Here is a 27,530-nt window from a genome sequence, read left to right as displayed (position 1 = left end):
GTAATATATTTTACATTGTATCTCCTCATTACTTTTAGCACAGTATGTTCTACTTTATAGGCAGGCAATAAATGCATGTTTAAATAATAAAAGAAATGCATCCAAAGCCAAATCTACTGCACAGTAGTAACCTATAATTGCTCTCATGAGGAAGGATAAAGGAAAGGTAAGGGCTGATGGAGTGGCTCAAGTGGTAGAGCGCCTGCCTAGGAAATACACAGGCTCTAAGTTAAACCTCAGTACCACCAAAATAAATAAATAAAAATTATGGAATGGTAAAACTCCAGGTTCTCAGTCAAATAAATCCTCCCTACTTCTTTTTATCTCAACTCTTTATTTTACATTTGGGCAGAATTGATTGACTAGTTTGGAGTTTAATGGTTTAAGTAAGCATTTTTCTTTCTTTGGAACAGATAAAACTTTGCTGGACAACAGGGAAAAATATCTGGGTGGGAGAAACTGGGTGGGGCTGGTGAAGCCTGCATTCCGCTACTGGGTTTAGTTGAAAATACCAAGCTGTTTTCAAGATCTCTGGATTAAACTGCCTCCCTTGCATTGCATTCAGGAGTATCTTCTTGAAGCAGAAAGATTTGAGAGCTGAGACTTAAGCTGAACAAAGGTAACTATTTTAAATCAAAACATCTGCTATATGTTTTGGGTGAATTTAACTTGAATTCCAAGGGGGCAACTGCCATCCGGGCACTCACCTGATAAAATCTCTTCTGTGATAAAATTCTCCTGCTTGTGTTAAAACAAAAAATAAAAAGCAAAGAAAAGGAGGGATGTCACACTTTGCCATCCTCTAGAAGTAGAAACTAAAAATATACTTTGGCTTCTTTTATGTGCTAGCAGTGATGACTTTCATGTTCCGGTGCTCTGATATGGTCTTTATATGTAATTCCTGTCCTTCTGGCTCAGTGTCCAAGAGTTGGAAGGTTTTAGAAATCTTTTTATTGGGGGATGGTAGCATTTGTTTGTTATGGTGTGTGGTAGTATCTATTGCGATCACATGGGTTTGATGAAGCATCTGCTATTGGTTCTCGATGACTAGAGACAGGCTATGAGGCAATCAGTAGAAAGAGCTTAGTTGAGATGGAATCTCTGGCAATGATGCTTTTGGCGCTCGGACTTTGAATTCCATCACTTGATTATTCTCATTGTTTGTCATTAGAATGTTTCCCATGCAATGTTCTGAATGGTTGTGTCCTTTCAAAATTCTTATGCTGAAATCCCCCCACCTCCACCAAGTTGTTATCAGAAGACTGGGCCCTTGGAAGGTATTAGGTTGTAGTGGGATTAGTACCAATGTAAAAGAGGCAGGAGAGCGACCCCTTGTGCCTTCTATCACATAAGGACACAGCAAGAAGGCACTGTCTCTAAAGTCAGAAAGTGGATCCTCACCAAACTCTCCAGAACCAAGAAGTAATTTTTTATTATTTATAAAGCACCCAGTTGATAGTATTATCTTACAGCAGCCCAAATGAACTTAGAAGGGAAACTGGTACTAAGAAGTAGGGGTGCTACTGCAATAAATACCTAGAATATGGAAGTGCCTTGGAGTTGGCTAATGGGTAGAGGCTAGAAGAATTTTGAGGATTATGCTTTTTAAAAGCTTATATTGTAATGAATGGACTGTTACAAGTGATTTTGGTGAAGGCTTTGAAGGAAAGCAGAAAAACTCTAGAGAAAGATTCAGTCTTTTTAGAGAACACTTTCGTGGTCTTGAACAGAATACAATTAGAAATATGGATGGTACAGGCATCTGATGATGTCTCAGATGGAAATTAAGAACATTTTATTAGAAATGAAAGTCAATTTTTGTATAGTGGCAAAGAACTTGACTATTGTGTTTTTATCTTAGTGTTTTATGGAAGGTAGAACTTTTGGATGATGAAATCATATATTTAGCCAAGCTGTATTTTTTAACTATTGTGCTGGGGGCACATTGTGGCATTTACAAAAGTTCTTGCAATATATCAAATACATCATACTTGAATTCACTCCCTCCATCATTCTCCTTTATCCCCTTTCCTCCATTTCTGGAATAATTTCAACAGGTCTCACTTTTCCATTTACATACACGTGTGCACAGTATTTGCACTGTGTTCACCCTCCTACACCCATTCCTCACATCCTCCCCCCATACTGGTACCAACCACCCAGGCAGAACCTGTTCTACCCTCCTGTTCTTTGATTTTAAAAGAAAAAAATGACATTTTGTTTGTTTAAGATAGCTATATAGGGAGTTTCCTTGTGAAATTTCCATGTATATACATAATATAACCTGATTTGGTTCATCGCTTCTATTTTTCACATTTCTACCTTTGTCCCCTTCTTATGGTGATTTCAACAGGTTTCAAAATTCTATATTCATTCTTGTATAGTAAGTACATCAACCTATTCACCTTCTTAACTTCCTCCTTTTACCCTCTCTCATATGTGATCTTCCCTTAACATGACCTCTTTTTCATAATATTGCTTGCATTTATATTAGGTCTATACTCTACATATGAGAGAAAACATGCAGCCTTTGACTTTCTGAATCTGGCTGATTTCGCTTAAGATGATGTTCTCCAGTTCCATCCATTTATCTGCAAATGACAAAATTTCATTCTTCTTTGAGGCTGAATAAAATTCCATTGCATATAAATATCAAATTTTCTTAATCCATTCATCAGTAGTAGGGCATCTTTGAGTAATACTGCAATAAACATGAGTGTGCAGGTGCCTAAATTGTAACCTGACTTACATTCCTTCAGGCATATCCATCCCTAGGAGTAGAATTGCTGGAGTATATGGCAATATGGTGTAGCAGGGAGGAGGATCAGAAGAAAACAGTCTAGGCCTGAGTCCTGAGAAAGTAGCAGGGAGGTAGAGATGGCATAGCAGAGAGATAAAACCTGAGGAATCTAAACATGAGGAAGTTCATGTAGCACTGGGGAGGGGGAAAAAGTCACATAGCACTAGGGTAAAGTAGCCTATAAAATTAAATATAACCATATATGGATTAGACCTTGCTTTTTGCTTCTGTAACCTGCTTGAAAGGGTATATAAGTTGAGACCCTTTTGTTCTTGGGGCTCAGCCTTTGGACACGAGTCCACTGAATCTGTTTTGGCACAATAAAATGTTTCCTGCTGAATCGCCTCAGTGTCCCGTATCTCAGCTAGCAACTTCCTGCAACAATGGCAGTTCTATTTTTTGTTTTTTGAGGAGCCTCCATACCGTTTTCCATAGTGGTTGTACTAATTTACATTCTCACCAACAGTGTATGAGTGTTCCCTTTTCCCCACATCTTCACCTACTTTTACTGTATTTGAGTTCTTGATAGTAGCCATTCTAACAGGAATAAGGTGGAATCTTTTTTTCTTTTATTATTCATATGTGCATACAAGGCTTGGTTCATTTCTCCCCCCTGCCCCCACCCCCTCCCTTACCACCCACTCCACCCCCTCCCTCTCCCCCTCACCCCCTCAATACCCAGCAGAAACTATTTTGCCCTTATTTCTAATTTTGTTGTAGAGAGAGTATAAGCAATAACAGGAAGGGACAAGGGTTTTTGCTGGTTGAGATATGGATAGCTATACAGGGTATTGACTCACATTGATTTCCTGTGCGTGGGTGTTAGCTTCTAGGTTAATTCTTTTTAATCTAACCTTTTCTCTAGTACCTGTTCCCCTTTTCCTATTGGCCTCAGTTGCTTTTAAGGTATCTGCTTTAGTTTCTCTGCGTTAAGGGCAACAAATGCTAGCTAATTTTTTAGGTGTCTTACCTATCCTCACCCCTCCCTTGTGTGCTCTCGCTTTTATCATGTGCTCATAGTCTAATCCCATTGTTGTGTTTGCCCTTGATCTAATGTCCACATATGAGGGAGAACATATGATTTTTGGTCTTTTGGGCCAGGCTAACCTCACTCAGAATGATGTTCTCCAATTCCATCCATTTACCAGCGAATGATAACATTTCGTTCTTCTTCATGGCTGCATAAAATTCCATTGTGTATAGATACCACATTTTCTTAACATGGTTTTAATTTGCATTTCCTTTATGGCCAAGGATGGTGAACATTTCTTCATGTGTTTTTTAGCCATTTGGACTTCTTCCTTTGAAAACTCTCTGTTCAGTTCTTTTCTCCATTTCTTCATTGGGTCATTGATTGTGGAGGAGTTTAGTTTTTTGAGCTCCCTGTATATTCTGGTTATGAATCTCTTGTCAGATGTTTAGCTGGTAAAGATTTTCTTCAATTCTGTGGGCAACCTCTTCAATTTAGAGACCATTGTTTTTGTTGTGCAGAAGCTTTTTAATTTTGTGTAATCCCATTTGTCAATAATTTCTCTTAGTTGCTGGGTTGTTTGAGTTCTATTTAGGAAGTCATTGCCTGTGCTTATTAATTCCAGTATATTCTCTGCTCTTTCCTGCACTAGCTTCAAAGTTTCAGGTCGTCTTATATTAAGGTCCTTAATCCACTTTGAGTTGATACTTGTGCAGGGTGAAAGACATGGATCTGTTTCAGTTTTCTGCATGCAGATATCCAGTTTTCCCAGCAATATTTGTTGAAGAGGCTGTCTTTTCTTCTTTGTATGTTTTGGTGCTTTTATAAAAAATCAGGTGAGCATAACTAACTGTGTGGCTTCAAATCTGGTTCTTCTATTCTGTTCCACTGGTCTTCGTATCTATTTTTGTGCCAGTACCATGCTGTTTTTATTGCTATTAGCCAAGTCATTTCTAAGGCATGCTGAAGGTGTGGCCTAGTTACTCTTGACTGCTTATAGTAAATTGCAAGGACAGAGATGATTTAAAGATGGAATTACTAATCAAAATGTCTTACTCCTATACTACTTTTGTTAATTATCAGAAATGTATAATTAATTTTCTCCTCCTGGACAGGTAGCCCACAGCAAGATTCCAAATCTTTAGTTCAGTCATTGTCTCCTGCCTCATGTGATATCTCTCTTGACATATAATACAATTCAGTCTCCCCTCATTACAGACCTGTTCTGTGGGAATAGAGTATACTCTTCCATCACTGTATTTCAATCTGAACTCCCTTCCCATCATGTCTCAAAACTCAAATAATGAGACTGATCTCAAACTTACTTTGTAATGCACACTGATCAGGTCAGGAAGACAGTGTGGGCTCTGAACTAGCTTGACCATACCCAAAGCACATGTTTCCCTCTTAACAGTTTTATGTGTCCTTATATAAGTTATTTCACTGCTATAAGCCTTGTTTTTTCCATCTGCAAAATGGAAATAATAATAGTACCTACTTTGTAGGATTGTTCTTAAGATTAAAAGAGATCCACAAGATCGAGGATATATTTCGGTGTAGAACACTTGCCTAGCATATGTAGGGTCCTGGGTTTGATGCCTAACACTGAGAGAGAGAGAGAGACAGAAAGACAGATGGTAAGAGCTCAGTGACAATATTGTGAAGATTTTGAGGCTACACATATTATTACCATGGCCTATATTGCTTTCAATATTTTGAGGTTGCAAATCACTAAGCACCTCTCATATTCTCATCCATTGTCACATCTTAAGCTCTTTTTCCTCCATAATCACTTTTATATGTTTATCAAAGTGACTATTGCCCTTTCCTCTTAAATTTTCAATTAACTTATTTTTTAACTGCACTGGGGTTTAAACTCGGGACCTCAATTTGCTAGGTAGGTGCTCTTCCATTTGAGTCCATCTCTAGGTCTTTTGCTTTAGGTGTTTATCAGATAGGGTCTCTTCTTTCCAGGCTGGCCTTGGAATGCTGTCCTGCTACCCATGCTCCTCATGTAGTGGGGATTCTGCAAACATGTACCACACACCCAGATTGTTAGAGATGGGAGTCTCGCTAACTTTTTGCCCAGGCTGGCCTCAAACCACTATCCTCCTAATCTCCGTCTTCCCTAAATCTCATTACCATCTCTCTAATCAACATTGAACTCTCAGATTTCCCTTCTCTCCCAAAGTCTCTACTGTTGGTTGAGAAAATTATAAGTTTATCACCTACACTACCAAGTCCTTGGATTCCTTTCCCAAGGGCTCATAATTTCTTGTCAGATAATGTCACTCATGCACCATTTTAAACTCAAGATGTTCCAGCAGAAGATTTCTAAGAGTAAATTAATAGGGCAGAGGCATCAGGAGGAGCAGAACTGAAAGCTTAAAGGACTAACTTTCAAGAGCCTGGTGATCCATCTTAGGTATGTGGCTTGAGCAGTTTGCTTATTGCATATAGCTTAAGTAGAGAGTGTTGAGCCTGTCAGAAAATGAAGCTATCTTCATGACACCGGAGAAATCAGTTAGACAAAATAATCAGTCAAATAATTTCTAAGTTAATTGTTTTACATTTTTTGTGTTTATATTTGTACACTCAACCCAAGAGTCTCATGAAGAGATGATGACTTCAGTATGCAAAGGTTGCCTCTGCTTCTGGCTACCCCAAGTAATCCAAATTATAAAAGTAAAACTATATATTGCACAGTGATACCCTCATAAATATATTTCTAAGAGCCAAAGAAGGAGCATCACAAGTGGGGAATTTCATATGTGTCCGTGCATGTGCAGAGTTCAGGGCCCAGAGATAAATGTGTCAACAATGTGTAACTGCTGCTGAGTAATTATGCAACTTACATTTCTGCCAGTAAATTTTGAGCCTGATTTATGTCAGATTGGACTATAAATCCACCCTTTGCAGCAATTATCAAAAGTACACTTTACAATCTTCAGTATATTAATTTCAGAGAGAAAATAAACAAAGGAATGTTATGTTGGGTCTATGCTGTAAAGTCTGCTGAGGTTGGTGGTGGAGCTGAGTGTGCATCAGCTCTGCAAAAAAAACTGGAGCTAAGGATCCAGAAATTGTGATGACTTTATGAACCTGAGCTCTCCTGTGAGAAAAGAACAGGCACTTTAATTCTTTGGGGGTAAAATGGATGTATCATCTTATTTATTAAAATATGAGATAAATTATTCTGAAGAAATAGATTCTCTGGAATCTCTACTCTGTGTACTCCTCACCTCTGCCAGGTGCCACCAATCACCCACTACAAATTTTTAGGGCCTGGGAAGTGCATCTCAGTCCTAAAGAGTCACTTGGGAAGCTCTGAAAAATACTGATGTTTGGCTTCACCCAAGAAATGTTAATTTAATTGACTGGGGGGCAGCCCAGGCATTGCTAGTTTTCCTAAAGCAGGTGAGATGCACTGGCCCTGACCTACTGGACTGGGAGTGGCTCCTGCAAGGTAAGGACCATGAGAACGTCCATCTGTAGGGATATAAACAGGGCCACAGCAGGGGTTGCTCCCTATTGTTGTGCCTTCTCCCTGTTCTTTGTTCTCCTGTCTGTCACATTATCCCTTGACTACGGATTGTCTTCTAGAATTTCATGCTTGATTTCCCCGTGACACTTGACTCTCCCTGGCCTGCTCTAACGAAAATTTAGTCCTTCTGAGCGCTTGCCCACTGTGTTGCATACCTTGGCCTCTTGATTTCCTAGCTGGCTTTGCAAGCTCCTCTAGATGCACTGACTTGAATCAGGCATCTAATTGGCCTGCCCAATTGGGCTCTGCCTTCAAGTCTCTTCCCTATTCCCACTTGGCACTACGTGACTTCCATGGAATAGAACCAGGTCCTGGCCTATCTATATCAATAGCGGTCTCCTTGTCCCAGGGCAAAACAACAGGGAAATTCTGAGTGAGACTTGCCTGGATTGAATCCTGGGCTGGGAGGTCATAACAGAGGGAGAGTAAAAGCCCAGGTGCCTAGGAAGCAAGTTCATGAGAAGGACCTGAGCTGGGAGAAAGGAAAGAAATTATGAAGGGAAGGGAGAAGAAGAATGATGAAAAATACGGTCTTCTCTAGGCAAACCTCAGTGTGTACTATAAATGCTCATATGGACTACTGTAGCTTGTGCAACTGCTATTGTCATTTTGTGAAGTCTACATCATGTCTTTTCCATAACTGTTTATAGCACCCTGGGCTCAAAGTACAAATTCAGAATGGAAGTGTAAGCCAAAAAGAAAATGTCAATAAAATCATACATACATTCCATTTTCAATAATCTAAGCATTAAAGGAAAACTAAAACTCCCTATTGACCCCTATACCTAATCCTTTTGGATCCCAGACCTACCTCTGCTAACAGATGTGTAGTCCTTCTGTTTCATATACAAAATGATACACATATATGTTTATATTATTTTACATGTGCTTATATAACTAGTATCATATCTTACATATTATTTTAGAACTTCTTTCATGCAATAATACATAATAGATATCTTTCTTTTCACTACATATAGATCTCATTCTACTCAATTACTAAACTCTTAACTATAGACAAGCTGTTTCTGATTTATGTGATTACAAACAATTTTGCAACAAATAGCTTATATGTGTACATAGAAGCTTTTCTTTAGAAAATATCAGGGGAAATCAAGTTTTTAAGCCATAGAGTATGTATATATTTAACTTAAATCGATATATCACATTTACTCCTCATAGAATGCAAGAGAATATCATTTCACCAGGTTCTACTCAGCATTAATATTTTAGACCCTCTATATGTGAAATTGTATTTCTTTATCGGTACTTAATTGTTTTTATTGGTAAGGTGAAAATATGCTTCATGACTTCTTGAATTTTCATTTCATTGATTTTAAGTGACATTGACATCTTTGTATATGCTTGCTGTCCTTGGATTTCTGCCTCTCTGAGATGACTTTTCATATTCTTTGCCCATTTTCTTTTGGATAGCTTCTCTATCTTTTCTTCTTATTGATATATGTGCTTTATAGTTTATGGGTTTTGATGAGGAAATTTTGGGGCACAATTCACATTGTGGATTACTTAAATGGCTCTCCCTATTGGTGTGTAGTACACAGCCTACACAGCCATAACTGACCATACTTAATCTTTTATGATGAATGTATAAATATTTTATCCTTTATCTCTTGTCCTTTAACTTTGCTTGTGTTATTTTTTTGTGTGTGTTATTTTTCATAGTGGAGAAGTCACTTATTGTTTATAATCGTATTTATCATTCTTTTCCTTTGTGTTGTTTGCCACCTCAGTCTTGTTTGAAATGGCTTTTCTTATCAAAGTAATAAAACACTTTCCTATATGTCTTCTTAATGTTTTCATAGTTTTATTTTTTATGCTTTTATTTTTAATGTACCTAAAAATATTGCTGAGTGTGAGATAGAAATCTAAACATTATTTTTTCCAAGTGGAGAGTCAACAGTCCTAACAAATTGTTGGATAAGCATCCTTTCCCCTTATCTAAAACACTACCTTTATCGTAGGCTAGTTTTTTTCCTGTATTCATGGGTCCAGTTTTGGGCTCTGCATTCTATTCTTATGGATAAAATAATATTTGGAAAATCATTCATTTGCTGCCCTAGTCAAGGGTTACCACTACCTGTCAGTAAGTGATTGGTTTAGGTTGAAATAAAAAACTCCTCTATATTGACTTCAATTCACAGTATACAACCTGATGTTATACTAAACTATGTATTATAAGTTATTATGGAGTTCATACATCTGAAAAAAGTCTCAATTAATCTCATTAATCCTGTCATCATCATTATAAAGCCCCCATATCGAAGATGCCTCTCTAGAAACTGTTATAAATATATAGTGAAACCTGAAGATCTTACATGATTCTTTGTGGGGGGGTGGTACTGGGGATTGAACTCAGGGCCTTGTGCTTACTGGGCAAGCACTCTATCACTTAAGCCATGCCTCCAGCCCTTTTGCTTTTAGTTTGTCTTTCAGATGGGATCTCATGCTTTTGCCTGATGTAACCTCAAACCACAGTCCTCCTAACTCTGCTTCCCAAGCAGCTGGGATTACAGTTCTGCACCACCATATCCAATGCTCACATGATTCTTAAACACAAGATCTTGGTGCCTAGAGAAGGCCAATTAGCTCTTATTTATTCCTGAATATTGTGCTTGACTTGAAAATTCTTAATTTGATTTAACCACATTAATAGTGAATTAATAAAATTAATTAATATACCTTTTAACTTTAAATGAATTGATTATTTGGAGCAAGAGTTCAAAGATAGTAAAAATGTGAGCTTTTCCACAGGCTTTGAGAATGCCAACTAATGACACAGCCTGACTATGGTAGTCAGTGAATAACATATTCACTGGATATATGATTGCAGGTAGAACAAGACTCACCTTTTAAAGCACATTTTTTCCTTCCTTTGTTCTACACACTTTACTGATTTGCTTCATTCAGAGTCTCTGTTTCTTCCTCATTGTTTTAAGACATATGATACTACAACCTGGCATAAATTTGGCTTTTTAGCCTGAAAATTTTGAATCAATATAATTTTCTTCTTTGGGCTTCATTTAAACTGAAGACTTAAGTTTGTATATGATTTATTTATTGTTTAATTATTGATTATAAAAACAAAAGGAAACAGATTATTCTCCATGTTTGCTTTCCATGTGACCCATTTAAATGATAGTTGCATGATTTTGCTCTCCCTTCTCTCCAGAGCATAGAATATGGAGTTGCTCAGTAAATAGTGCTGTTCTCCTTACACCCCTCGCCTCCAGCTTCCATTCTCTGTTCATATTTCCCCAACAGAAAGAGTTGCCTGGCTCCAAGTGCCTTGTTGGCTGCTGTGAGTTGACCCGCAGATGCCTTCACTCTACAGTTCTGTATTCCTCATTCACAGCCTGGAGAGATTACTCATGTAATTAGCCCAGAGTCTTCTAGCAGTTTCCAGGCCTGAGTTCTTATCAGGATTTGTGTTACAAGAGTTCAAGCAGTCTCCTTTGTGAATAATTGGAAAATATGGAGTGGAGCAAAAACAGTTTTAGATGACTATACAGGATCATGGATTGCTCACTCACAGGACATAGTACTGTTGACTCTGCATGAGCATCTATTCGACGACAATGCAAGGTTCACATCTTAAGACAAACTTGGGACGCAGCTGAGAACAGAGATTCTGTTCAGCATCACAGACATAGTCTATATTTACCCCCCAGAAACTTTTAGCCAGTACATTCCCCAGGCTAACCTTTTGAGTGGTGCTGGAGTTTCAGACTATTGTGTGCAACTCTGATCTTCCCTAAAGCATGTTTGAGAAGATGCAAAGTCAAAGTCAAAACTCTTAGGTTCATGGATCCTTAAAACTGAAAACACTTTAGAGATTGCCTAGTCCAACTGTCACATTTTAGAACTGGGATGAATGGATACTGCTTATATACTTGAGAATATAAACAAACATCTGTATATATACTCAATATACTCATATACTTTATTTACAACCATCTTCATCATATTAATAGTAAACAAATAAAAATTAATTAATACATATTTAAACTTTAAATGAGCTGATCATTTGGTATGAGTCCAAAGACATTTATAAACACATTGAAGTGAGCTGGTCTTTTAAATATCCACAGCTCCCATTGTTGTATGTGTGTGCATGAGTGTGTGTCTTGACAAGAATTGTGGGGCTGGGGAGATTACTGGTGACCACCCATCGGACTGATAGGAATGCTTTAAATGTGAAACAATTTCCCACTACATGTAAGATTCTGGCTGGCTGCTCTTTTACTCCAAAGTCTGTTTTATTTTGCGAAACAGTTTCTTATCACATTTATTTATTATTCCTCCAAGGAAGGCAGAAAGGGGACAGCCCTTATTATAATTCTCACGCTAACATGTGAAAAAGCTGGGCTCACAGGGAGTTTGTCATGCTCTTCCTGGGAACAAACACTTAAAGTAACCCAGGAGACCAGTGGGTTCAGTTTGCTCATCTGCCACTTCTTCTCTAACCCTAAGGCCCTTCATTCACACTGATGAAAATGATGTCACATGGAAATTCCCCACATCAGAGTTGTTTAAAAATCCCCATGAGGTGCTGATTAGGCCTTATCCATATGTGGCTATTTCTGAATGTGGAAATGGCTCATTGGAGAGTCTGTGGATCTTTCTAGCTAGTACATTGTGACTCCCATATATATGCTTTGGCTCTAAAATTCTTTAGCATCATGTTTTTAAGAGCCACTAAGCAAATTAAATCTATCAGAGAGGCCCAGCAACTTAGTCTCCAGTGAGAGACTGGGACACTGTACTAGGCACTGCATAATGAGAAAAAGACAGATCTGCCCCCGTCTTTAAGAAGCCTGCAGTGTAAGGCAGATTGATAAGTAAAGAGGCAATTGGAGGGACAAAGTGCAATTATTTTGCAAGCTCACCATGATGTGGATTAGGAGGGCACTTAGCTCAGACTTAGTCCATCAGAAAAACTTCTTGATGAAGGCCTGAGAGAGCCCACTGGACACAGATAAGCAGGAGTATATTTGGGGCAGAGAGAACAGTATGTGTGGAAATTGGAAGATAAGAAGAATCAATATACATTCAAGAAAATAAAAAAAGTGTTCAATCTGGCTGGAACATGGAATGAAGGATGATTGTGTGCGTATATGTGTGTGTGTGTGTGTGTGTGAGTGTGTGAGTGGATGGGGGTTGGGGTATGACCAAGATGTTACCTAAAAGATGACCAATAGCTAGATTATTAAGGGCTGGTTTGTAAGTTCTTTTCAGAGAACTTAAACTTTCTCCATGAATCATTCATTCATGCACCATGCACCAAAAACCAGTGTTGAGGATAAAGCAATGAATAAAACACAGAACATGACCTCGGGGAGCTTCCATTCTCATAAAAGGTAGAAGGAAGTCAATAAACAATAATAAACTAAATATGAAATATGTCAAAAGGCAATACATGCTAAGAGTAACTCAAGGTAGAATCAGCAGTGTCTTGGAATGGTTCTCATTTCATGACTTATTGGTGTGGTGGCATTCAGCAGAAATCTCAGGAAGTGCAGGAAGGAGTCAGGCAGTACGTACAGGGGAAGAACATTCCAAACAGAGGGACCAGCATATACAAAGGGACCTGAGCAGCAGTGTGCTTATTGTGTTGTAGAAATCCAGCCAGAGCAGAGGAAGAGAGGACAAAAGAGGTAGGAGATGCAGTCTGAGAGATGAAGGGGTAAGCGCAGGTCTGTAGGATTTAATTCTAACTGTGATGGGAACACAAGGGTGAGTTTCCAGTAGGAAAGTGGCATGACCCTGTTTGTGTAGTCCTAGCTGTAAAAGAAGCATGGATTGGGAGTGGAGACTGGGCTGGAGAGGCAGAGCAGGCAGGGAGAGTAGTTTATTGCAGATAGTCAGATAAGCAATGACAGTGACCTAAATCTTGCAGTGACAATGACTACCAGATAGAGGGAGAAGAGAAAGAAGAAAGTGAAGGATGCTAAAAGTCCCTGTTCCTTGGTTCCAAAATACTTTTATCACAACTTGCACACTAACTGAAGTTTTCCCTACATAGCATATCTTTTGAGTTAAAAGAACTGCAGATCTTATTAAAGCAAATTCTGTTTTTATTTTTGATCCTTAAAAGCATAGAATTTAGAGAACTAAGAAACAGAATGATGTCTAACACCTTACCAGCTGCCTATATTAAAATGCTTGCACACAAAAATGATACCTAAAACATTAGAAGAAAGCATGCAATACAAATAATGCACACTGAACAGAAAAAGATGATTGCCCATAGTGAATTGAGATAAGATGTTATAAAACAAAGAAAAACAGAACAATGCAATGTTTTTTGGACAGAACAAAATAAACATTATTGAGTATTAGCAACTCACAACAACTAGTCACTGTAGTTTAGAGTATGCCTCTGAGAAAACAGATCTTAGGATAGGTAGACCATGACTGTGAATGGTAGAGGGAGGAATACTGGACAAATCATGCCAAGAAGGTGGGTGTCCTGCATTTGGACAAGGTCTTGAGGGCATAAGAAGTGAGAGAAACAGAGTCCTGAAAACAAGTTTTATCCCCTTCATGTTTCTATTTAAAACTAGCTCTGAAAGAAGTTTTATTTTTGCTTCTCCACACCCCGTACTCCCTGCCCAGCAGTTTTCAAAAAAATAGCCTAGTCTGATATTTAAGAAATACTTTGTGCTTTCCTCTCTGCACTCAGAGGAATTTCACCAATTTCTTTGGAATGACAAGTATCAGAAAAAAGTTCTGTGGCTGCTAAAAACAGTGTTCCATAATCTATCGAGGTTCAAGGTTGCATAGAAAGAAAACTTGCAGTTGATTAAAGTTTTAAAAAATAAAACTGGTGGTCAGAAAGTGACTTGGATTTTCATCTTCACTTTTGTGCTGCTGCTGATAAACACTCAAGCTAAGTACCTCTTTGTTTACAAGACTGGTTCACATTTATTTATCTATTTGATATTCATACCAACACCGTAAGATAACCCTTTAACAAATTAGGAAACTAAAACTTGAGAGATTGATGACATTTTAGTTGCTTACCTTGTAATATGGACTCTTTCTGTGTTTGGGAACTCTCTGTGTTCTGAGGTCAGGTTCATTTGTTTCAGGTCTTCATAGTCTTACAAACTATCTTAAAGAAATGGTATTTAACATGGATCTGGGAACATTCAAATTGGATCTCCACTGTTAGATACCTTCCCAATGGAAGAGTTACATAGAAAGGTCAGTGCTAGGTGAAGGATCACTTTATCCATGAGATGGGGCCTTGGCTCCAAATCCTGGGTATCTCCTAAGTGAGCGTGGTAGGACTGCAATTGAATCTATGCTTGGTTAGTTAATTAGCACTCTAGTTTCTACATCAAACTGTAGCCAAACTATGTGTTTGCTGCTGTTGTTATTATCATTACTACTACTGATGCTATTCCCTACTTTCTTGAGGAAGCATGTGAATAAGTCCCCAGAAGTCCATACATGGATAGTTCAATTTGAGGTATGCCTGGTATTCTTGGGTACATGGGAGGACCAAATCCTTAGTTCCCCTCCTCCAGCCACCTGCACCTCTTAATTAGGGTAGCAACAATGTGAAACTCCAGGGTTTCTGGCCTATACCCAAATCTACACTCACCACTCTCAAAAGCACTGACTTGATTTCTCACTTTGGTACTGAGTTTGCATACAATTAAACATAAGTAGTTTTCATTAAGATATCTTAATATTTTGCTTCTTTATATTTTAAAATTATAGCTCAAAAAGATAGTAGAGAGAAAGATAAATGGGTTTGTTATATCTCCCAAGATTATATGATACGGGCCCTATATTTTAAAGTTCTATGTTTATCCTGCTTACCCCTCCGTCACTAGAAACTAATAGAGTTGAGAGCATATAACAGACATACAAGAAATAATTAAGCATGAATTAATTAGCCATCACTCAATTAAGTATTAATTAATTTGACATTATTTAATTAATCTACTTGGGAAGATAGGCTAGGTATACCTAAATACAATCAGACCAAATAACTCAAGTTAGCAAATGGTTAAGGAGAAAATGAGGGTGGGGGGTCTTACAGCACTTCTTGAATTGCAAGTAGTTCAAGAAGGATTATCAGGTAGGATTTAAGGGATGTCTTGTGAGATGTCTATAATCGGTGGTGTAAGCTGGAGAGTCCTTGGACAGGTGTGAAGGGGGAGCAGCAACAAGACCTAAGTAATTGAGGCAGAGGTACACTCCAGGATGGGGGAAAAGGGGAGCTGATCAGATCAGCGTGGGAGGGAGAAAGGGTTCAGGTTGAGAATCAGAAGAGAGACAAGCATAGAGGTGATTATAGATGACCCTTAAATACTCAGCTAATCCTTGGCTTCATCCAATAGGTAGAAAGACAATATTGATGGTTTCTGGGCACAGACATTAACTCATGATGAATGCAAACAGGCAGAGGTAAATATACATATTACTTGTCCTATCACAAGAGATAATTGTTTAAAACATGAGAAAAGATAAGAATTAAAAAAAAACACCTCTAAGATAGAAATGACCTCTTCCTCCTTGGTTGCCCAGTGTGGCCCACTTTACTGCACTTATGTGATTCCATGTATGGCTATCAACAAAAGGCAAACCCTTTTATGGGAAGGGAAGCTGCAGTGTCTTACACAATAGCACACCCATCTGAAACTAAGAAGTTTCGTACGGAGAAGGCACTTCAAAAATATTTGGTGTGTGAATCAATAAATAAACATGTAGTTCATGAAGCAACTTTGCATGCCTTTTCTATCACCTGTTGATCATGAGCCCTGTTAAGCTGGTACAAAATGTTGATCTCTAAGAAACAGATCAAATCTGGATGCTTGGGGACACCCACATTCAGGGGAAGGAAAGCACAAGGGGAACACTAAAAAAGACCAAAGAGGTAGGATAACTGGCTGAACATGGGTGTCATGAACCACCAAAGACAAAGAGATAACTAAGAGGAGTTGAGGAGTATGGAGTAGGGCTGCAAAAAGAATCAGCTACTCAGGGATCTCCGAAAACCAATCAGAAGAGGGAGGAAGTTGAAGACAAAATGCCAGGGACCAAGAAGGGATGGAGGGTCTGCATCTCCAACTAAACATTTGGAGAAATTTGACACAAGAAAAGAGTTAAGCTAAAAGAAACAAGTCAAAAGTATTTTCCCCCAAGCCTTGGAGGTGGTAATAGAGGGAGAGAGCAATGAGGAAGAGGAAGCTTGTGATGAGATAAAACTCTATGACACAGGAAAAGCTCAGGAAGAGGAGAGATGGTGAATACATGTTTCAATTCTCCCTTGTCCTTCTCTCTTCCTTTTCCCCCTCCCTTTCCCTTTTCCTCCCCGTCTCCTCTTCCTCCCACTCCCCACCCCCTGTGTATACAAATATCTTTCTGACAAAATCATAAAATGATCAACCCCCAGCACAGACTGACTAGTGGTTAGATACATCCAGTTACACAGTTAGTTTGCTTGGTCCAAACAGTCATCTTTCTCCAGTTAATGCCAGACTCGGAAGTCTCTTTGAAAATATGTTTTCTCTTCTTTTATTTTTTTGAGCCTTAAAAATAGTCTTCCCCCCAAGAGAAATAACTGCCTTTTTGCCTTTCTAATGACAATCTGTGAGGCCAAAGCTACAGAACCTCACCCAAAATAGATCAAATATTTTAAATGTTTTCTTATTTGCACCCCTTACAAATATGCCTGCAATGCAAAGCCAATTATAAGATTGGCTCCTCCCAGCCCAAAATGAGTGAAAGATGTGTTTTCTGGTTGGGAGATGAGGCCAAGCCCCACCACATGGTCTTGATTGGATTTCAGACAGCCTTCATTAACCACGGACAGGAAGACAAAACGTGCGCAGCTGGATAAACACGTGCATGTACAGCAAAAAGGTCTCTCTTAGGACTCAACATCCTGGATTACATTTTGCACACATGTCAAAGCTTCCCCACTAGAACAGCAGTTCTTTAAAGGCAGACATGGAGTTTTTATAAAGCTATAAAAGGCACAGAGCCTAACACTAAGCCTTGAAGGTAACAGATGCTCAGATGATGGCTGGGTAAATGAATGAACCAGCAAACTATAAGAAAAATCCAGTCATAGCTCTGAGTGACTCAGATGCCCACCAGTGAGCAGCTTCTCATTGGTAGAATTGTTTTGCACTCTGAGAACTGGGACATAGAGACATCCCATTTTCCTCTCTACCTCAGGAAATAATGGGTAGAGATTTCCCATGATGGAGGGTGGAGCACTCAGATGATTGGCCAGTCCTGTTCTGTAGAGGAAGAAAAGGTTTCGTTCGTCCCAAGTGCTTCTTTTCCACATAGGGTCTTCTCTGATCATATCCTCTTTCCCTTTTGTCTCAGCCTCATTTTCTTCCTAGATGAGCAATACCTTCCTTCTTCTACCTGATGTCCCACCAGTTAGGCTCCATCAAAACGGCTCAGTGCAGGTTCCCAGTTCATCTGCATCCTACTCATAAAGAACTTGCATCAAGACCATAAGGCAATGGCTTAGAGTGTTAGCCCTCAAAGAGTAATTGCTGATGTTATGATGTCAAAGCCTTAATGCAGATGAGTGCAGGGCAGGTCCGCTCCTGCTCCTCAGGTGTCTCTGAGCTGCACTGCTGTCTCTCCTTGCTGACTGCTATTGGGGATTTTGGACATTATTTTCACTATTGCAGACAATACTCTAATGAGCTCCATTTTATGTCTCCTTGCTGAACAATGGGAGAGTTTTCCAAGTGAATGCACCTAGAAATTGAATTCCTGATAGAGAGAGCACATGATGAATGATGAATATCGCTAGATATTGCCAGATCACTTATCAAACTTTTTTTTTTACCGTATCAATCTGGTGGGTGTCGACTGGTGTCACTGTTATAACTTTCGTTTTCCTGACTTCTTATGAGGTTGAGCATCATTTCAAGACTTTGGCTTTGCATTTTTTCTTATATATTTTATTGGGCTCTCTGTCTCCATGCACCACCCCCTTTCTCTCTCTTTCTCTGCCTCTCTCTCCCTTTCTCTCCTTCTCCCTCTCTCTTCCTTCCTCCCTTCCTCTCTTGACATTCTAGACTCTAATACTTTGTTCCATACACTCAAAATTTTCTCTTGGTTAGTCATTTCACTTTGTGTATGTGACTTTTGTTGAATGGACATTTTTATGTTTTGATGTACCTGATTTTTTTCTATCACTTAATTCTTACCTCATACTTATAAATTTTAGTTAAAATTTTTTCCTCTGTTAAAAAAATGTTCCAGGGCTGGCTGAGTGGCTTAAGTGATAGAGTGCCTGCCTAGCAAGCGTGAGGCCCTGAGTTCAAACCCAAGTATCACCATTCCCCCAAAAAAGTTCCAAACTCTTGGTGATCTCCAATTAGGAATGTTTATTTCTTTCTCCCTCACAAGTGGCCTGGGTACATAGCAACTCTGCTGATTTTGACCAGGCTCTGTGGCTCAGCCCAGCTCCATGTGTCTTTCCTTCTCCTTCTCCTGGAAATGAAGCTGAAGAGCAGACTATTTGGAGTGCATTAGTTTCCTGCACTGCTGTCACAAATCAACACAAACTGGGTGGCTAAGAACTGTGAGAGTTCTCACACTTCTGGAGGCCAGGAGCCCAACGTCACTGTGTGAAGAGAGTTGTTGGCTTTTTCTGGAGGTGCTGAAGGAAAAATCCTTTCCATGTCTCTCTCAGGTTCTGGTGGCCACTGGCAATCCTTAACTTATAGACATTTTACTCTGATCCCTGCCTCTGTCTTCATATCCCTTCTTCTCTATGTCTTGTTTGTGTCAAATTTCTGTCTTTTTCTTTTAAGGGCCCTTGTCATTGGGTTGAATCTCACCTCAATAATCCAGTAGGACTTGTCCTGAGATCCTTCACTTGGTTACATCTGCAAAGACACTGTTTCTAGGTTCATATCCACAGGCTATGGACTTATATATCATTTGGGGGGGCACACCATTACCACTACATTGGACATGGTATGGCAAAGGGCAGATGCTCAATGCAAAAACAAAACATGAGATGCTTCTTCAAGCCTCTGCTTTGAGCAGGCACACTGTCACTTCTGGCATGCTGCATCAGTCAAAGAAAATCACAAGGGTGCATACACCTATGGAAATAGGTGAGTGCTTAATCCCATTAAAGGAAGAAGTGGTTGTCAAAAACAATAATGCAGTCTATCCACAAGCTACATTATTTTAAGTCAAATAATATTATGTGGCTTTTAACAGAAAGCAAGCATCCTCCATGATACCCATTCCTAGAGCTAATTCTCCTCCTCGGCAATGGCTCTTCTCAGTGTCCTTTTCTGGCCTTTAAATGTGTGATATCAGTTCTCAAGTCTCTGCTCTTCACTTTTTGTACACCCTCAATTTATTCCTGATCTTAAAGTGGTGGTTCTCAAATGTTCGTCACAGGCTTGAGCTCATCTCTGAACACAAGACTTATTGTACCTTACCATGCCTAAAATACGTCAACCAAGTTTCCCACTCCTCCCTGGCAATCTAGGTCTTCCTCTGAGGTCCTCTTGTCATTTCATACTCTGGTACTCAGTTATTCAGACAATAAAAGAAGACATTCTTGCTTCCTCATGCCTCATCCATACCATCAGAAAGCCTTGACGCATCCATAATTCAATACCTCTAGTCACTTAGTCCAAGCCAGCACTTCTTTCCTGGAGGAGGCAATAGCTGCCTCCAGCTTCTACTCTTGCCATCTTGCCATTCTCCTGACTCAGAATGTTCCTGTAACTTTCCAACTTAGAACAAAATCCAGCCTTGATTTTGGCTCTCAGGCTCTCAGTGATCTGATCTGGCCATTAGCTGTCATTCCTCTCCAAGTGCTCTGGAGTGCACTATTCTTTGAATATGCATTTACTGTTCTTGTCTCAAGAGTCCTCTTCCATCATATATTCTCACTGCTTCCTTCTCTTTATTCATACCTTTATTGAAAAAAAGTTCTTAAGTGCTCTTCTTAAGTCCTTCTCTGTTTCTATTTCTTTACCCTGTCTTATTTTTTCTTTATAGCACTTACCCCTGCCTGACATTATTATTTACGAATTAGTTAACATGTTTATCTGTCTCCCACCATCAGAATGTACTTACTTCCTAACACTCAGGACAGACTATCATGTGATAGAAACTCAATAAATGTTTGTTTAGTGATTGAATAAAAGAATAAATAAACTATTTTGTTCTTTTGGGTATGTATTTTCTTATTCCTAAATAACATTTTCATATGGTAATTACATTTTCAATAGTAGATATTATTTGTTTGATCTCCTACTAAACAAAATGAAAGTTTAACACTCTTACCCATAGAAATCCTATGAACAGGTTCTTGACCATTATATAAATGAATCTAATTACATCATCATAGTTTTGGTGAAATCAATTATTATGATTGTGTAAATTTTTCTCACTGTTGAACCATAGTGTCTAATGGTTAGTTTTCTGTTGACGTACAAATATTTTGTCTTTCTATTTTTATAATAACTTTTTATTAAGATATATTCATTTATAGGGGGGATTCGTAGTGTCAATTCTGATTAGACTTATATCATACATTATTTACATTGCCTCTATCGTCTTTCCCCCTTAGCCCCCTCCCCACCACACTTAAATCAATTGCAAGAGATTTCTTTGTTCTGCTTCATATAGGTATATGAAGTCCATCTGCCATATTTTGTCTTTCTTGAAAATATGATGACCTCAAGCTCACATTTACTTATTTTTTATTGTGTTTTCCCCGAGAATCCACTGGGCTATCTATCTACTTGTATTTTCCTTAACGCACCCTCCCTGAGAGCCCTCTGCTGCAAAGTCTCCTGGTTGTTTTCTCAATCAGCTATACATTATTACCTCGGGATGTCCACTCACCATCACCATGCAACTACCTTTCATCTGTCTTCTGGGTCTGCATCCTCTATTTCCTGATCCTTGTCATCTTTCTTGGTTTCTAGTTTCCACTTCAACTTTTTCCCCCTTTAGATGGAGCTATATGGATATGTGTGTATATAAATATATATAGTCTTGATTACTTCAGGATGAAATATGCTTATCTTAGTCTGTTCTACATTTCTAAACCTGAATATCTGAGATTGGGTAAGTTATAGAGAATAGAGGTTTATGTAGCTCACAGGTCTAGATGTTGGGAAGTCCCAAGAGCTTGACACTGGCATCTGGAAGCACTCTTACTATATCATAACATGGCAGAGGGCATCACATGGCAAGACAGAGTAAGCATGCCAGCTCAGTCCTTCTTATAAGAAGAAGCCACTGATGCCATCCTGAAGACTATACCCTCATGACCTCATCTGATCCTAATTACCTCCCAAAGTCCCCACCTCCAAATCCCATTAGCACACAGTGGGGGTATTAAGTTTCCAGTGTATGGTTCATGCATGAGCTCTCTAGAGGACACATTCTAATCACGTAATGCTTCCACTCATTAAACTGTTCCATTGGGCTCTTTGAGTCTTGAAGATTTTTTCCTTTGATTTTAAGAAATCTTATTTTATTATTTCTTTTAATAATTTAACAGAATTTATTTAAATTTAATACCTTTAAATAATTAATTCAAATATTTAAATAATTTATTTTAAATATTAAATTAAATATTTATTAAATTATTAAAAGAACTTGTTCTTTTAATAATTTAAAATAATTTTCACTATTTCTTCTATCATCTTTTCCAGGAACACTCAGGTATTGAATTTTTTTTGATTAATTCTTTAATCTTTATTTTTTTCTCTCCTTTTCTCCATCTTATCTTTTTCTGTAAGGTTTCTTTTCTAAAGTTTTCTTCCCATTTCTTGAATTGAATTCTTATTCAATTCTGTCATAACATTTTTTCATTTACAAGAGTTCTTGCCTGTTCTCTGAAAAATCTATTTTTAAATAGATGTTTTAAATAGATTTTATTTATTTATTTATTTATTTTGGTAGTACTGGGGCTTAAACTCAGGGCATACACCTTGAGCCATTCCATCAGCCCTTTTTTTGTGATGGGTGTTTTCAAGATAGGGTCTCATGAACTGTTTGCACAGGCTGGCTTTGAACCGTGGTCCTTCTGAGTAGATAGGATTACAAACGTGAGCCACTAGTGCCTGGCTTTAGATTTTTATTTTTAATTGACACAGTAACTGTACATAGTTACAAGATATAGTGTTAACATTTCAATACATGTATACAGTGTACAATGATCAGATTAGGATAATTGGCATGTTCATTGTCTCACGTACTTAACGTATTTTATGTTGGAAATGTTGGCGTACTCTCTATTAGCTTTTTTTAAACATTCAATTAACTGTTGTCATACTGCATTGAAACATTAGATGTTACCTCCAATCCAACAGCACCCTGAACCCATGACCTATTCTCTCTATCCTTCCGTCTCCCACACTCTTCCCAGGACCTGGTAACCCTGATTCTATTCTCTACTTCTATGCAATCAACTTCTTGGCTCCCACATATAAGTAAGAACAGAGTATTTATTTTTCTGTGCCTGACTTATTTTACTTAACATAATGTCCTCCAGCTCCATCCAAGTTGCTGAAAATGACAGAATTTTATGGTTGAGTGCTATTCCATTGGGTGCATACCACATTTTCTTTATCCATTCATCAGTTGATGGATACTTAAGCTGATCACATATCTTACTGTGAATAGTGCTATAAAAAACACGGGAGTGCAGATGTCTCTTCAACATAATGATAAATTTCTTTGGATAAATACCCAATGGTGGGACTGCTAGATCATCTGGTAGCTGTATTTCCAGTTGTTTTGAAGGACTTCCATACTGGTTTCCGTAACAACTATGCTAATTTGCATTCCTACCAACAGTGTTAGAGTGTTCCCTTGAAAGTGCCTTTGTAAAGCATCTCTCTGTTTCATGGATACGGTATCTTCCTGTATCTCACTGAGAATCAGAATTAATAGCTTTTGAGAGTTATAAGCAATTATAGTTTTTCCTCTGAGAAAGGAAGAAAATTCTCTTTCTTTGAGTTCCTTTTTCTATCGCTTATTCTAAATTAAGCCTTTCCTCAACTTGATGCTCATATTTAAGAATGAGGCTCAAAGCAGCTGACTAGAAAGTGCTATATACTGTCACTAAAGGTCTTCAACAAGCCAGACATTTCATTGGTTCCTCAAATGTCTGTGGTCTTGGTTCTTTTTCTTGCAATGGCATGCTAGTTTCCCTGGTGTGGAATCCTTCAATTTCCTGTCTGCAGAGAACAAACCTGACTGTTAGTGTCTTGGGAACCCTGAAAGGTGAGGGGTTTGGGAATATGTCAGTGTTTGGCAAATTGACTTTCACTTTAGTGCTTGTCTTCAGTGTACCAGGTGCCCATCTTGGGGCTTTGCCTGGTTCCTCTGAGTCCAACACTTACTTTTAGAGAATAAATAGAATAAAGAATAAACTTCTAGCTTTCTGTCTGGTTGAGGAGGACTGTTCACCTGGTTATGATAGGGTGGAGGAGGTCATGTTGGCTTTTCAAGTTTTCTTACTCAGATTTTGAACCAGAACTCTTTCCTGATCCACCCCACACCTTCAGAAGTTCCCAGGGCTTCCAAATTCTGAGTTTTTCCTGATTCGGAGGCTTGATTTGGCATCTTTTTTATTGGTCTCTCAATCTTCAGGGCCAGATTTCAGTTTCTCGGCTCTGTTAAGTCAATTACCAACCATCTGTCCATTTTCCATATTCCAAAATTTGGCTGACATCTCAACTCCTGTTGTTCTTTGCCAGGATTCTTTGCCTTGTAGGATTTATTTATGCTTTTTATTTCTTATTATTATGATTTGTATTGTTTTATTTCTTTACTATTTTGGTGAGGTTTAGAGGAGGAACAGAAATAAATAAGAGTTGTTCATTCAATCTGCCATGTTTAACCATACCCTCAAATTGATTAACCATATCCTCAAATTGATAAACCAAATCTTCAAACTGATCCGTCTTTTCATTTGTAAGTTCTGTTCTTACATCATCCATATCCTATGATAAAAATATTGACCTATAACTTTTCCTCATCATTTCCAAGTTTTGTTTTTCATGAATCCTAGTTTATTTCAGTGCTGGGTAGGAGTTTTGAATCAAAATTTATTGTTTCTACCTAGTTGATTGCAATAATTGATAGAATTATCCACATTTTCTTTTGACTTTAAGTCCTATACTACCATTTTTAACATTCTGTAAATGCTTGGGCCTGCTTCTAGCTTTCTACTATATTTTATTTACTTGTTTGTCTATTCTAATAACACCTTACTTAGAATTGATCTATGAAAAGCCTCTATTTTGAGATCGTTTCTTTTTCATATTTACTATTATCAAGTGCTACAAAATATATCACTTGGAAATTTTAATTGAAAAATAAATGCATAGATTACTTTGAGGGGAATTTATATCTTTATAATTTTGTGACTTGCCATTCATGAAAATGGTAGATGTCCCTATTTATTTTGGGTATTAAATTTATGTCCTTCAGTCAAGTTTGGTAACTTTCTTGACACATTTTGTTGCATGTATTCTCAGGTAATGGGCACTTTTTGTCATTGCTATGAATGGCAGATTTTTCCATTTAATTTAAAAATTAGAGGTGACTGGTTACAGGAACTCTGGATTTTTGATACTGAGCTTGATTTTCATAATCTTGCTAAACTTTTTTACTAGTTCCAATATGTTTGTAGATTCTCTTGCATTTTTTTACAAATAATCCTATCATATAAAATAGAGACATTTATTTTTCTTCCTCATTCTAATGCTTCTTTTCTATTTCATGGAAAAATACTGATTGTCCTTGTCTTTTCATTAGTTATAATAGAAATGCTTTTAACATCTCATCATTAAGCATTTACTATAGATTTTTGCTCAATATCTCTTACTGTGTTTATAATTCTCTTACTAGTTTTCTAAGTGTTTTTTCTATAAGTGATTATTAATTTTGCCAGATATAATTCTGTGTTAAGATGAGTTTTCTCTTTTATTTTTTTACTTTTTAAAACTATCAAATTGGTAATGCATATCATACAAATAAGTATTAAAATTTTGCATTGGTCTTATCTTTTTGTATACACTCTTTGATTCAATTTGTTAATTAAAAAATTGGGGGTTCAAAAGTGCCTTTTGTCTAAATTCTTTGTGTGTGTGTAAATACTTCGTGGTCCAATTTTTATATCAAAATTCTACCAATTTTCTTTTATTGAATTAAAGCAAGCATGTCCTGTTTTTATTCTCCCCAAGTCAACACACAAAAATGTAATTGTTAGCTACTGATCTACATGACAGCAAATGCTCAGAACCAAAAAAAAATACAATGAGTCATCCAGATATTTCCCAATGTCTCTTTAGGTTCATTATTGCTTGATTAGGGAGGTATATCCTATGAGAGACACGCTGTTCTTTATCTAGGATGATTCAAGTAGGAAAGATATTCCATAGGAATCTCCTATATAAATCCTGTGTATTTTTAGTCTGTTTACAAATGACCTCTGGAAAAAGTAAATACTATGAAATTAAAATTTCCCATGGCAGAGACTGGGCAGTATGTGAGTATTTGTGGGTGTGTTTTCTTTTTATTCCTTTTAAATTTCTGCTTTTTAAAAAGTAATGACCTAGAAATAAGAATTTGGTATATGACATAAAATTTGTTAAATTGTTCTTCCAATCTACAGTTTCTCCACAATAAATGTATTTCATATGCAGAAAACAGGTTTATGGTTGCCCATTAGCTATACCCTATATATGAAGAAACCAGAATTTATCTAGGGATACATACTTCTTTTTTTCCAAAGGCATAACCCCAAAATATTTAGCCATTTATCTTCTAAAAACCAGGGGAAAAAATGCATGTCTCTCCCATGTTTCCTGTTGATAGTATTTCCCCATTTGTTGTACAACTTTTCTTTCCTCTGGAAAGCTGGTACTTACTTTATTCGTGGATTGTGAAATTGTGCCTTGACCATGTTCAATCAAGGGACATTCCTCAAACAAATATGGAGAGTGTTGCTTAGACTATAATCTTCAGTGGTGATGGAAAAATGGTACTTTTAAGCAGGCCTCCCTGAGTTGTGGATGTGACTGCCTAGAGGTCACATGCCAGGAACATCTCTGGAGAGAGGTCATGTCTTTACAGACACATCACAGATTGAGCTGTTTTCAGAACTCAATGTCAGCCCCACAACATCTTCAAGTTCAATCATTTATCCAACTAAAAAGTATTGTTCTGTCTTTACAAACTGTCCAGTTATGGGATTTCCCTAGCAGCAAAACTGGCTGTGTTTCAAAAGTTTATTTTCAAATCATTTATTTGGGATCAGAAAACGTTTTCCCATAGGAACAATTTTATAAATGGTGGTGTTCCACAAATGCCTGGTTGAACTACAGTGAACTTGAAATGCAACATTGACTCTACTATTCCCACCAAGAAATTATTTATCTTGTTTCTCTGGGAAAGTGCATTCTGAGTTCTAACTTAGGATGCCTGAAGACCCTTCTCCCTCTGCACAATGGCTTTCACTGTCACTTTTTGGGGTTGTGCAGCAGTAGTAGTCAGGAAGAGGAGAGGAGTAAGTCACTCTCCTAAGGAAGAGGTGAGAGTAGAGAGTCAATATAGATACTTCTGGTTAAGTTGTGAATGCTGGAGGGCTGAAGAAGGAAACCACCCATGTGGACCAGCTGCTTCCCAAGTGTTCTCAATGAAGCATAAAAGGCAGGGACATTTTCTTAAATAGAAATTGTTTCTAAGTTGGATCTTCATGAATAGGGAGAGGCTCATTAAGTAAAACCTTAAAATTTTGAAGATAAAACTTCTAGACTTAGAACTAACCAGGGACAATACTTAAAACTTCTTGGGGCCAGTTGTGGTGGCTCATGCCTGTAATCCTAACTACTCAGGAGGTGGAGATCAGGAGGGATCCCAGTTCAAGGCCAGCCCAGGCAAAAAGTTCCTGAGACTGTATCTCAACAGAAAAAAGCTGGTGGTGTGTTCCTGTCATTCTAGCTACTGCAGGAAGCATAAATAGGAGGATTGCAGTCTAGGCAGGTCAGGCAAAATGTGAGACCCTATCTCAAAAATAACCAGAGCAAAAAAGGCTGGAAGTGTAACTCAAGAGGTAGAGCACCTGCTTAGCAAGCACAAAATCCTGAGTTCTACCCCTAGCACTTCCGAAAAAAAGCCCAAACAGACAAATAAACTAAAAACTTATT

General features: G+C 38.0%; 1 protein-coding gene across 1 annotated transcript in view; it reads left to right on the top strand.

Moving 5' to 3' along the window:
* Positions 1 to 503: 503 nt before the first annotated feature.
* Cald1 (caldesmon 1) overlaps positions 504 to 27,530 on the top strand; it is a 212,496-nt gene continuing 185,469 nt past the window's right edge. The window contains exon 1 of the mRNA XM_074062703.1: positions 504 to 619. The gene's annotated coding sequence lies outside the window, so the exon portion shown is untranslated. The remainder of the gene's footprint in view (positions 620 to 27,530) is intronic.

Source organism: Castor canadensis, chromosome 2 (assembly GCF_047511655.1).
Source record: "Castor canadensis chromosome 2, mCasCan1.hap1v2, whole genome shotgun sequence".
In the NCBI taxonomy this organism is placed as follows: domain Eukaryota; kingdom Metazoa; phylum Chordata; class Mammalia; order Rodentia; family Castoridae; genus Castor; species Castor canadensis.
Note: the sequence above shows the minus strand (reverse complement) of the source record. Positions and strands in the feature narration are given on the sequence as shown.